Below are 13,383 nucleotides of genomic sequence, written 5' to 3' on the forward strand. Positions count from 1 at the left end.
GAAATCCAAATCACAGCAACAAGTTACTCAACACACAAACTTGTTTTTAAACTGCAATTAAAAAATAAAAATTAAAAAAAAAACACTACATTTTATAAAAATAAAAAAATTCCAGAAATCAAAACACAAGTCCCAAACAATTTGATAAATCATAAAAATGAAATGTTTTAGAAATCATAGTGAAAAGTTAAAAAAACTGAATCAAAACAGGAAATGTGATCTGCATGCCAAGTCCCCCATAATTTAGAGTCAATATAATAATCAAAATATGCACCTCCAAAAAAAAAAACATTGTGCAACAACATTTAGTCACCACTGTCAGCTTCACACTGAGGCCTCGAGTCGGGACACTAATTTGCAATTTTAGAGAATAAATGATACATTGGCCAAGAAAGATGGTCTGACTAACAAAAGTTCTCCTTTGACTCCATGGGGAACTCGAACTCCAAGTTCCACTTGTTGAAATGTGTAGAGTATGGATCAAGAATAGCACATTTTATTCAAATGGGGGTTTCAATTACAAGTTTAGGCTCAAGGATAAAACAAGTTTTAGCCTAAAAGCTTAGATCCCTCTTAGTTTTAGAGTTTAGACAAACATTAGCAGATAAGCGCTCTCTTTGCTATGGGCAAAAGCAGCTCCCAGCATGCAATGAGCTCCAGTCATAAGGAAAAAATATGAAATGCAGATTTCAATCAGCCATTTTTCTTCAATCATGTCAAGCTGGCTCAAGTTGACATTTCTGTGTTGTGGGTTACCACAATTTACTCAAACTGACATCACTTTTGAGCGCACATTCTACAAATGGCGCCCTCTGGGAATGCAAACATATGCTGAGCTGTATCAGCTCCTTGTTGTGCCTGTGGGCTCACCACCACATGATCTGTGTTACACCAACGAATCACAGGCACCACACAGGACCACAAGCATCAAGGCTCTGCTTTTGTGGTTTCAAATCTACCCCGACTTCTCCAGGAAACTTAAGACATGGTAAGCAAAAAAATAAATACACATCCCAGCAGCCATTCCCTAAAAAAGGGGAGTGTGAAAATTCAATCAAAATGGCTCGAAGCTAAATTACGGCCAAAACTCGGATATGTTTGGATGATTTTGTCCCAAAAGTGCTGACAGTTTCAGGTGTGCTAATCTCTCTTAACATGACTGACTTTAATTTGCCTTTATAAATTGTTCAAGTATCTCTGAAATAAATTGGAACTGAATTGACATTTCAAGGTCTGTCAACTTTCAGAATTGGAAATAAAGAGTAAATCATTTCGGGGGCCAACAAAAATGAAATATAAGGGCGACTATTCCTTTCTTTTCTGCATCAAATTAAAAGCTTCCGACTTTTTCTTCAACCTTAACGTAATTGGATCTTTATCTCAGCCGCAGTGTGTTCTTAGCTTTGGAAATCTGGTGCACAGAGTAAGAGTATTGGCCCCTGACTGCAGTGAATGACGGTTTTCTTAACCAAAACAAAATGTTCAAGACAAAAATTGTATAGTTTCAAATGTAGAACTTTGTTTTTCCTACCCCTACAAACTTTATGTTTAAAGTCTTTTTGTTTGTAGTCGCTCCATCACTGCAGTAGTGGATGATCAGTGTCCCACAGGAGGCCACATACGGAGAACTAATTGAGCACCACGCATGGACTATGCTGTCAAAACAACCATCTCCCCAAACCTTGTGGAATTGTTGGAGAACATACACATTAAAACATCACATTTAGATCAATAAACAGTTTTTAAAAGTCAATTGACTGTACATACGGTCCCGTTTTCATTGCTGGCATTATTGAGGCCAGGGAATCAGAGCCAGTGACCCAAAATACAGAACAAATTTACAAAGAAGACTGCCTCAATACTGGTCACTGCCCTGGAGCTGTCACAGCTGACTGTGGAAAGATGAATGTTGGACAATTTGCCGAGGGCAACACAGCACACCTGCTGCAACAGGGACCGAGACAGTCATTCCTGCCCTTTTTTGTCTTCTTGTTGTTCTTGTCCTTCTGTAAAACTCTGTAACAGTGGCTTTTTGGGGGATCATTAAAGTGCTCTGCAATGCAGTTAGAAAAACATTTAAAACTAAGTTTTACATTTAGAGGGTGAGTATTTACAAGCAAACATTTTTTTTAGATTTAAAATTCTCTTCCAGACTTACACTACTCTCAATAACTAAGGGATATTATAAAATACAAAAAAAAACTCAGTGTGTCTTATTGGGGCCATAATGAAAACCCTCTAAAAAGAAAAATCTTGTCACTGTGGCATCAATTTAAACATTCTGTGGGTGGGTATAAAAAGCTGATTTTGCCAGTAAGTCATTCCTAGTTCTGTACTAGGTTTTCTGGATAACCATCCGACTCCGACGCATTGACTTGAATGCAGGACGACTGTTGGAGGTGACTCTACTGAGACCAAAACACTGACGTGAACGTTTCCAATTGGCACAAAACCATGTGACCTGGGGAATGCAGCGATAGGCTATCATCAGCTCTGCTGGAGCAGGCGAGGTGAGCGATATGTCGAGGCCAGCATGGTTTCCAGGGTTCACTTTGCTGAAGGAAGTGCAACAGTCTGGACAGGCATCACCAGTCAGCACAAAGCCTATTTGGTTATTTTAGATGGTCCGGCCCAGTCACAGCATGATCTTACCTCAGAAACATCATAGAACACATCGTCATCCCCTAAGTCCACCAACAAACCCTCAAATTCCTGTTCATGAATGATAATGCTCAACCACATGGTGCCAGAATTGTCACAGCTCCTCTGACCCCTGACCTGAACCACACAGAGCTCCTCTGGTACAAGCTGAAGCAGAGACTGGATGATCGTTCCCCACTCCAAAAAGGACCTGACAGAACTGCATGTAGTACTTGTGGAAGAGTATTTCCTCAGAAGAATATCATGAGTGATGAGCAGGAGACGTTCCCGTCAAACTGTCATTGCAGCAAATGGTGGAAATATCCGCTATTGACAGGATCAACTTTTGTTTTTTAGGGCTGTCATTATTATTGTCTTAACTTTTGGGGTTGTAAATATAAAACCAATGAAAATGGCGTTTATTCCAATTCATTATTAGTAACATCAAAGAGAACTTTTACATGTTTCATTAGAATTCAAACCAAATAGGAAAAGCACTCATGTAAATAACAACATCTCTAACTTATTGTGAGTAGATCATCTAGATTTCAAATTTCAAATGAGGGTTTGTTGCTTAAAAAGATGTATGAATACTAACAGTTTTTCTTCACAAACTAATATTGGCACAAACCTTTTCTACTCTCCGTCTTGCACTTTTAACTGAACCTTTAATACCTTTAATCTCCTTGTGGATTTATTGGATTGTGGAAACAATGAGGATGGTTGCACAAACCTTTAGTTGGCTCAAACTTGGAAAATGTGGACAGGACTGCAATCACAACAGCTTTTAACTTAACACTACCGTTTATCATGAAATACTAATATAAATGTATATTTGATGCTGTTCAGTGTTAACAAGTTCATTTCTTTTTTTATAATCAGTCAAATTAATGGCAGTGCTATTGATTGCTTGTTAAATTGTTTTTAATTTCCTAATTCTCTTTCTTTGTTTGAGTTTGTTCTTTTATTTGTTTGCACATGCTCAGAGCAGAATGTCAGCTTTGGTTTGCTGGAGTCACACATTCTGCACGATCCTGGCGTAATTACCAGCAAGTAGATTAGTATGTATTGATCCAGTTTGAACAGACTACCTTTTATTTTTTTGCTCCTGAAATATCACTCCTTTCAATCCCAGCTGGATGTTTGTTTTCTCTGTTGTGCCGCTCACATTTCCAATGTGCCGAGCAAAAACGGAAAATTATTTGATCACCAATGTCCTGTGTAAAACAGGAGGGCGCTTAGTGTTTACATTTGAAAACGTTGGCCAACAAATACAAATACAAATAAATAAATGAATGAATGAATGAATAAATAAATAAATAAATAAATAAATAAATAAATAAATAAATAAATAAATAAATAAATAAATAAATAAATAAAGCAGATGTTGAAACTCTACAAACAATAAACTTTAGACATTAATTCATGGCAAATATTTAGTCATATGTCAAATTCCATAATTCATCTTTAGCCAGATCTGCAAGCAGCTGAATAAATGAATTAAAATACCCTTTTTGTTTTGGAGTGTATCTGATAAGAACTGCATCATTCAGGGCTCACAGAAGAGGGGCATCACATGAAAAGGAAATCACTCCACTGGAACAAAAAACTTCAATCTGACTCAAACATAACCCACAATAATCTGGATATTCTGTGCCTCTCTACAATCCCACACACACACACACACACCACAGTCTTTTTCTTTTTGGGAAGCAAAACTAAAATTTAAATTACCCAAGAAAGTCTTTTCTTAATGACCAGCGGTGGTCCTGGTAGTGGCGTCTTTCAGAAAGGCTGGAATTGAATTACAGATCGATGGAGAAGTACTTTGATTAATCCAAAGACGAATCCAACACTTGCAGAGACTTATTGACTGGAGTAAAAAGTGCAGCGAAAAGAAGACTAACGAATTAAAGGGCAGGTGGATTGTGCATCTCGTTCCTGAAGAAGTTGCCTCTCCTGGGCCTGAGGGTCTCTGCAAAGGCACAATGTGGAGGGCAGGAGTGACTTTGTGTTCCAGTTTTCACTGCAGCTTCCTCCTGAGGATGCTAAATTCCAAGTTTGTATAATTATTTAATTGTGTTGAGCGTGAGGGGTTGTACATTTAGTTGAGTAGCGAATGCTGCAGACGTCCATGTACAATTAGTTCTGGGATTTCCAGATGGTTCCCCCCAGCACAGCTTTTTATTGTTGTTGTTGTTGCTCGCTTTCCTTTGGTGACTAACCTTGATGTTGCTGCACAAGCTCAGGTTTGAAGGAAAACATGCTTTACAATAAACTAAAAAAAATCCTCAATAAATGGATAGAATTTCTGAAGAACAACAATCTTTTGCTAGGGCAAAAAAACACCGTTTTTAAAACATAAATTTAGAAAAATTTAGATTTTGTTGTCCAAACTTATTCCGACATGCCCAAAGATGTTAAACCAAGTCCCAGTTAAGGAGCGCAGGTTTTTAAACTGACATTTACTGTCCCAGGTTGACGCAGGAGATGAACAATTATATGATCATTACGGCTATTTATTCAATCACTTGCACTTTAATGAAAAGCTGATGCAGACAAATCAGAATCTCCCCCAAAAATAAAGTTTTAACTCTTTGTAGAGATGCAAAATCTGTCCAAAGGAGGACAAATAAAGAATTTACATTCTAAAAATAAACAGAAGTAGCGATTCTAAATTTATATTTTGTCTTTACAAATTTATCAAAACACCTAGAGAAAGTTCTCTTAAAGTTTTTTTTTTTTTAATTTACAGTATGTTAAACCCAAATGTGATTACATTTCTCTGTTATTTTCTTATTATTTGCATTTAATCACATCTTTATCAGAATTTTAAAATTCTTTTCATACTGAAAAAAATACTTTGTTAAATAAAAAAGTAAGTTCCATCGATGCACTAAAACTTTGATTTGATTTCCACTCTCAGTCTACAACAAAAGAAGAGAAGAGTGAGGAAAAGTACCTTGTTCAAGGAGATTCCCAGCACCCATTACATGGAACATGGAATGACGGGAACTGAGAGAAGTGTTCTTCTGGAAAAACATCCTCTTTTTATTTATCAATTTTTTTAAAACCAGGCTACCTGCTGTGTTTAGCCGAGTCATCAGGTAAGAGTGAAAAACCACCTTTGGGTTGTTCACTGGTCCAAACGTTTGTTTTTTTACTCATTTTGCTAGCTCCTGGGTTTTCTTTTAGCGGTAACCTATCACGTGACCGAGAAGAGCGCCTTAGTCTTCGTCAAGAGTGACGTAGATGGATGTAACAGAGAATCGGGCACTTTTTCAAAACAAAACATCTTTCAGATTCCACAAATAAATCAAACGCAAGTCATGTAAGGTATTTATTCTTTGTGCGGTCCGGTACCAAATGACCCACGGACCGGTACTGGGGATTGGGGACCGCTGGTGTGAACGGTCAAAGGGTTTCAGTATGTCAAAGAGGGAGTGTTTTTTGTTTTTTTTTTTCTCATCGCTAGTGACATCTCCAATGTTAAAGGGTTAGATCAGAAAATGCTACTTCTGGTTGTTACAGGAACATCTGCTGAACAGCTGAGCTTCAGTGATTAAAAATGAGCAATTGTTTCCTTTATGACTGTGTTAGTGAGAGAAACATTAATTCCATAGATTTTTTAAAACAATAATTTAACGTATAAGTTGAGTAAAAGTTATTATTTTAAATTGATTTGGTTTAAACATGTAGTGTGCATTATAAGAAGCCAAATGTTATATGTGAGGAATCGTGGACCAATAATGTGATTGTGATGTGCATGCTGAGGTGCACCTCAAAGCCTTTTTTCTGCTGTGTTCTCACTCAGCTAATAGCAGCCTGCCCCTGCTTTCGCCCAGCAGCGTCCCACTTTCACTTTCATGTTGCTTGGCCACACACTCCCTGCAACTCCTCTGTCCATCTTTGCTCATGTTATTCTCTTCACATATCTCAGATCTTTGAATTCTTCATCCTCATCCTGCCTGTCCCTGTGTGCATCCATTCTAAAGCCTCTCGTCTGACGCTCGGTCTCCATTGACCAGAGAGCCATTAGTTGATCCTATGTTGGCTATGAGGTAAGGTTTCACCAAAGAAAGCCAACTCACAAAAAGAGGATCTTTGAAACTAAACAACAGAAGGCGAAAGATTGTAAAAAGAAAAAAGAAAAACACCCATTTTTCTTCCACATCAAACACAGCCTGCCTGTGAGAAATACAGAAAAGAATTTAGCAAAAGCCAAAACATGTTATTTCTCATTTAAATGACTTTTTTATGATGACGTCAAGCAGAGCAAGCTAATGTTTGGGTGATATTAGGACAGATTTGTCAAATGCTTTAGTTAGACACATTAGGCAAACAAAATTAAAATGTTTAGAAAGTCTATTCCGCTCTATTTTAATGACGTACATTTGACGGGTGCTGAAACAGTCTCTTTTAAAAAAAATGATTGTGCTCTATAGCTAATATTCATGTTGTTGCTTCAGTGATTGAAAGAGAAGCCAAACAGAAAACAAGTCAAGACAGCTCACTGAGTCATTGTGTTGTATCACAGCAGACAAAGAAAGGGCGTAGGAGGGAAGGAATGAATGATCAAAGGCCCTGGGTATCCACCTGTATTCTTTATGCAATTTGTTCAAATTTAACCACACAGGGGTTTAATTATTGATGAAAAAAAATAAATCATGAGAGATTTCCATGTACATTTGGATTTACCCACATTACTTATCACACTGTACATGGATGCAACAGATAATAGGCTGCATTCGCATTTACAGTCTCTAAGAACGCCAGCCTTGAATTATCCTGAGACAATACAGTGAGATATTGGAATTTTCCCTTCAGCGCTATCGTTTCACATATCTAGTAATCTTTAGAAAATGCGTTGTAGCTTATTGGTTTTTACACACATTATTGGTTCTCACTGACAGAACCTGTGGGAAAATGAAGCTCTGACTGAATTGTCTCATGTTGTCTGTCCTCAAATTTCCCTAATGTCTGAGAAGTTCAGACTTTTTCTATGATGAAATACACATCTTTCATTTTTATTATCTATTTCAACTAAAAGCCACACATCGATTCACAAAACTTTTTGTTATGTGCCCAATACCATACACTTTGACAAATAAACCTAGAACTGAAACAGGAAATTAATTGCCTAGTATGATTTAGAATGTGCAGAGCCGATGAAAATACAGAAATAGTTGCCTCAAATTGATAACTTGTGGCTACACTTAAGTATTTTATGGGTAAAAATAATATTTTGTGGCCAAAAATTAACATTTTATTAGCTTTGTGTGGCCAAAAATGAGAATTTTTGTATGTACAAATAAGAATTTTGTCCACACAAAGTAGTCATTTATGTGCACAATTGTACAGTGTGAAATTGTTGGCAGTTAATAAAAATTTGAACCCATTAAATACTGATGCCCGAGCCAGTTGAGGTTCCCCCAGAGGAGCTGGAGGAAGTAGCTGGGGCGAGGGAAGTCTGGGCATCTCTGCTTATACTGCTGCCCCCACGACCCGGTCCCGAATAAGCAACGAAATAATATTAAAACTAATTTGTGGCCAAGAAATACTGATAAAATTCTAATTCGTGGCCATAAAAAACTAAAAAAAAAAATAATAAAAAAATTCCAATATGTGACCACAAAAACAAAACTTGAACTTGTGCCCACATGATTCTAATTTGTCGTCACAAAATTTTAATAGAATTCAAATCCATGGCCATAACATACTAAAAGACATTCTAACTTGTGACCACAACAGACAAAAAACAAAACTAAAAAAAAATCTACTTTGTGGCCACAAATTATTGATAAAACTTCTAATTTGCAGCCACAAATTATTAATTTGAGGGAGTGATTTATTTTAATGTCTTGTCATGAGCTCTGTGAGGATTCTTGTTTGTGTCCAGTTTCTTCTTTTTAATTTAAGTCTGCGATAACAATATCAGTACACCTGAACACCCAAAGAGTTATGTTTTATCAAACATTACCACAGGAAAAGCCCCTTGAAGGGACCCTAAGACTTTTGACACTTTCAGTCAATTAAGCAACATCAATCAGAAAATCGGTAAAACTGAAATTCATTGAAGGAAAATACAAAAACAGGTTTAAGATCACTAAGATTGAGATGTGTATTTAGGTAATCCACTGGAAAATTATTTAATCTTATAAGGCAAAGCAAAAAAAGAAAGCAGAGGAAAACACATGACAATATGGCTAACAACAGGAGAATAACCATGAACGAAGGTGGGAGTGTAATAGCAAACAAACCACAGAATTGATGGTTCTCCGCCTGAATTTCACATTGTCCCATGCAAGTTTGTCAAAGAGAAGTCATTAAGGCGAAGACTGACAGATGTCAACTGCACAAAGGTCATGAAAAATCTTTTATGTGACATTTACGGACAAAGTAACGAGACTTTGGAAGTACTAAAGGTTGTCATAAAAAAGAAAAAATGTTTTGAGAAACTCAACAAAAAAAAAACTCAGACTGGTTCATTAGGACTTTTCTATATTCAGCTAAGTGTTAAATTCAACCTAATTATTTTAAATTATTTGAAAAAATGATTGTAGACATTTGAGTCTGAGTGTCATTTTATGGCAGTTATTTATGGGTTAATTAAAAGCTCTCATACCGCAAATTCAAGCTCTCAGATAAAACTTGCTGAAGGCCTGAAAGAGCTTTAGATGTTGTGGCATCTCTAGACAAGTTATGCTAAACAGGCTCTTGGCTTCTGGAATCAAATTCTCTTTGGCCCCTGGCTCCCTTTAAAATTCCTATTTGCTTGGATCCAAATGCATTTAGGATTCAGGAGAACAGGCTCCGTTCTGGGCACCAAAGACATGGCAGCCGTCTGCACATTAGTGCCTGCAGCACCTGAGACTGGGCCCCAGAAAGCTGCAATACTGACAGCCACCAGCAGAGGACTCTGCTCCAGCCCAACAACACAATCCGACTTGCATTCATTGCTCCGGTCTTAAACACAGCTCTCGATGTGAAGAATGGAAGTGGAGAGAGGGCAGTCCTTCTGTCATTACTGTGGAGGATTTTCTTCATCTTTTGTCAGTCTATAAAATAAGTATGTCTCTCCTGACTCCATATTTCTGAGGAACTATACAAATCAGCTTTTTTTATATTACTGGAGTAAAAGCAGTAATATTAAAACCTCTGAACCTCCGGTTTATCTGTCTTTACTTGAGAGTTGACATGAAAAGGCGCCAAACAGCACACCAAAGGGACTGAAGGTGTTAAACCCAAAATAAAGGAGTACGTGAGGGCTTTGCACCACATCTCTGATTTCCTTTGTGTCATCCAACAGCTTGGGATCAACTTTATGTTCAAGAGACAGAGGGTGACAGCTAAAGTGTGGCAAATCTGAGGGAAAAAATATTTTACAAAAAACACTCAAATCTCTGGATTTGGATGTGATACAAAACAAAGCTTTACTGAAAAAGATTCTGAAGACGTATATTCAAAGAAAATGTTTACCATAAAGAAATATATATTTTATATACGTTGAAGATCATAATGAAATTGGAGGAGTTTTGTTAAGGTGAGTTTCTCCCTCATTTCACTTTATAAATGTTACAGTGAGAACCACTAAAGTGGCAAACGCAGCTTCCATGTGAAAATAAGGATGTTGATTGACCATATAGTAAAGAGGAAGGAAGACTCTGCTCACAAGTCTTCGGGGCGGTGCTGAAGATTATTGACCTTTTGCTCTTTTTATCTGATTCATTGAAAAATTGAATTGCCAAATATATTCATGTAATTTTCTTTCCCAGCATTTACTGTGTACTAAACGAGCAGTTTTTGAACAAAGGAGAGGATTGTTGGAGTGACAGGTTTAAAGATTTGAAGAAAGAAAAAAAGAAAAATGACATAACTTATGTGCTGTAGAGTTTATCAACATTTAAGTATTAGGTCATCACTTTGGTATGAGCAACATAAAAACAAAATCAACTAAAAAAAAAAAGCTAGCATAATACTACACACAGGTTATCAAATCAAAATAGCTGCTTCAATTTTATTAGTATCTTGTCTTGTTCAAAATCAAGATAAGATTGGAAATAAGATTTGAGATATGGGTTAAAACATGAGATAAAATCTAAGATTTAGGATGAAATAGGGATTTAAAATTAGATTTAAGATAAGCTTTGAAGACATGAAATAAAATACGAGATGAGATCTGAGATAAGAGAAGAAATACAAAATGTGATTTAAGTAGAGATATCGAATAAAATATGAGACTAGAGATGAGATCAAAGATTTGGGATAATATATGAGCCACAAAATGAGGTTTGAGATACTATCTGAGATATGGGAAAAATTGTGCAGTAAGATTTCAAATTTAAAATTAGATTAGCAAAGAGATAAGTGATTCCTTAATCTTGTATGTACATGGTCCTAAATTTCATGCATAAAATGCTCCTTTCAATAACAAATACATAAAAAGTATACTTGCTCCATAGTGGCAACAGAACAAGTGGTTCTGATATGATTCCATTTGAAATGGATTGCATTAGCACAAAGGCATACTTTATGCATAAAGAAATCCATATCAGCACAATATTTTAATTTTTTTGTGTTCTGAATACAATTTGTAAAAATGTTTTCAATCAAAAAAAGAAAGAAAATCTAATCAGACTGTCCTTCTAGGTTAATGAAAACCCCCAAGCTGAAATAAACATTGTAGGAGAGAAAAAGGTTTAAGTATATTTAATCTAAACAAAGAACGCAGGACAAATATAAACAATCCACTATGAGTGTGTCCTAGCAAGGCCAAGTCACAGCAAGGGCAAACAGATTATCATTAATAATCACCCAGAAATAGATGACTGATCACTTAAAAAAAAGTAAAGAAAAAAGATAGGGTTGTTTTTCTTCTTGGTGACAAAAGGTCAGCTCAGGACACCCACACCCACTGGATCTCATTTTCACCAACTCTTCAACAGCGGCAGTAACACTTTTACATTTTTATCTTTATGAAATTAATCTACATAATTTTATTAATGCTAAATAATTTATTCAGATGGCAAAAGTTCTGCTAACTCGGGTTTCTGAGAATACTGCAGAAAGAACGTTAGTTTAATGTAATTCACTACCAACTGTCTGGACTTATATAAGGTTAGAATTGTAGTCTTTTTGGCAAAATTGGGCTTTTTATAAATAAGGCTTATGTGGCTCTGACTCCTGATCAGTTATGAAGACAATAACCAAAGGTTAGTCTATTGGGTCCAAATAGGTTTTTTTAGGAAGGAGATAGTAAAAAATATCACTTTTGTTAAAAAGATAAAAAAAAATATTTTTACCATCTTAAAAAAAGTCATGCATTTAGAATCTAAAAATCCACTTCTAAGAACTTAACTTGAGCTAAATGTGACCCATGGGGTTTCTTCATGGTCAGAGCATAACCAAATCATTTAATTCATTGCATAACCAATCTGCAAAGCTGCTTTCCTCCACATTAGAATCAGCTGATTCACGTCGATCGAGTGAAGAGTCTAGCAGTTACGGTATGTTATTTAGGGGTTGACGGTAACATCTCCAGTGTTAAAGGGTAAAACATTTAGCAGCCCCTTCATAAAATCTTTTGAGGACTTAATTTGGTTGACTCCTTTCCATGTGCAGTGCAACATGTTACTCATCGTTTTGTGACACGCATGCTCAAATAAGGGCATGCTTCATGGCCGTGCGTTCACTTTTAGATCTTTGTAGACTGAAAGTGTCCATAAGGTGTGCATTTTTTTTAATCAGGAATGCATTTGTCAGATGCTTGATTCCAAATGCATTTTTCATTCCTCCAGCCAGATAAAATCCACTTTCTCAAAGCCCCCCTCTGCTGAACAGCCGCAACTTTATTGTCGTATTGGCTTTTGATAAGAAAACAAATCTGTTTTGATGCTTTATGTGTTCACATCTAATTTTGATGACCTGTGTGCATTGAAAAGCCTCCCCAACCAATATGATCTTTGAAGCACCATTTACGAGCAGGCTGGGGCCCCAGGGCGATGAACCTCGGTGGTGAGGAAGCTGTGGTAGGACATCACAGACAGATATGCAAAGAGATACACACAGACTGGCTGGGAGGTAGGGGGAGCCCATTAATCATGCCGAACCAATGAGGAGACAAAGAGCACAGAAACTCATTGAATAAGAGGCAGCTTCCTTCCTCTGGCTTCGTCAGACAATTGCATTTGTGACAGTGACGGAGAATGTTTGCTTGGTGGAAGTGAACTTCTTTGAAAGACAACCGCTGACTTATCTGCACTTACCAAGTAAGTAGCGATCTTGAACCTGCATGACCTTGGAATAATAGATCAGAGGAGGAAAGCACATTTTTAACCACCGGTACAGGTATTTTTCTAACAGATTGTAATTTAAAACGATCATGTTTGAAATCCGAGATTATTTTTCACATATTTCCTTCTGCTTTCATCATCATCCCTACATCTTCATGCTCCATCACTAGCTACAGAAAGATAGGGGGCAAAAAAATACACATCCATTATGTTGCTCATGACTTTCAAATTAAGGGATGATTTTGTCTTCACTTTTTCCCCCGTCTCTCTTTACTCCAATCTCCTAGTCCAATGCTGCAAAACCGTTTCCCCCCATTTTTTTTAAAGAGTTGGGAGAAGAGTGTGCTATTAAACTCTTGGATATGTGTGGCAAAAAAGGTATCAAGGGCTCATCCCAATATTTGCATCTTGCTTTCCCTACAGAGAAGCCACCATTTCTGCAACCCAAGTG

This window comes from Oryzias latipes, chromosome 9 (genome assembly GCF_002234675.1).
Source record: "Oryzias latipes chromosome 9, ASM223467v1".
NCBI lineage: Eukaryota > Metazoa > Chordata > Actinopteri > Beloniformes > Adrianichthyidae > Oryzias > Oryzias latipes.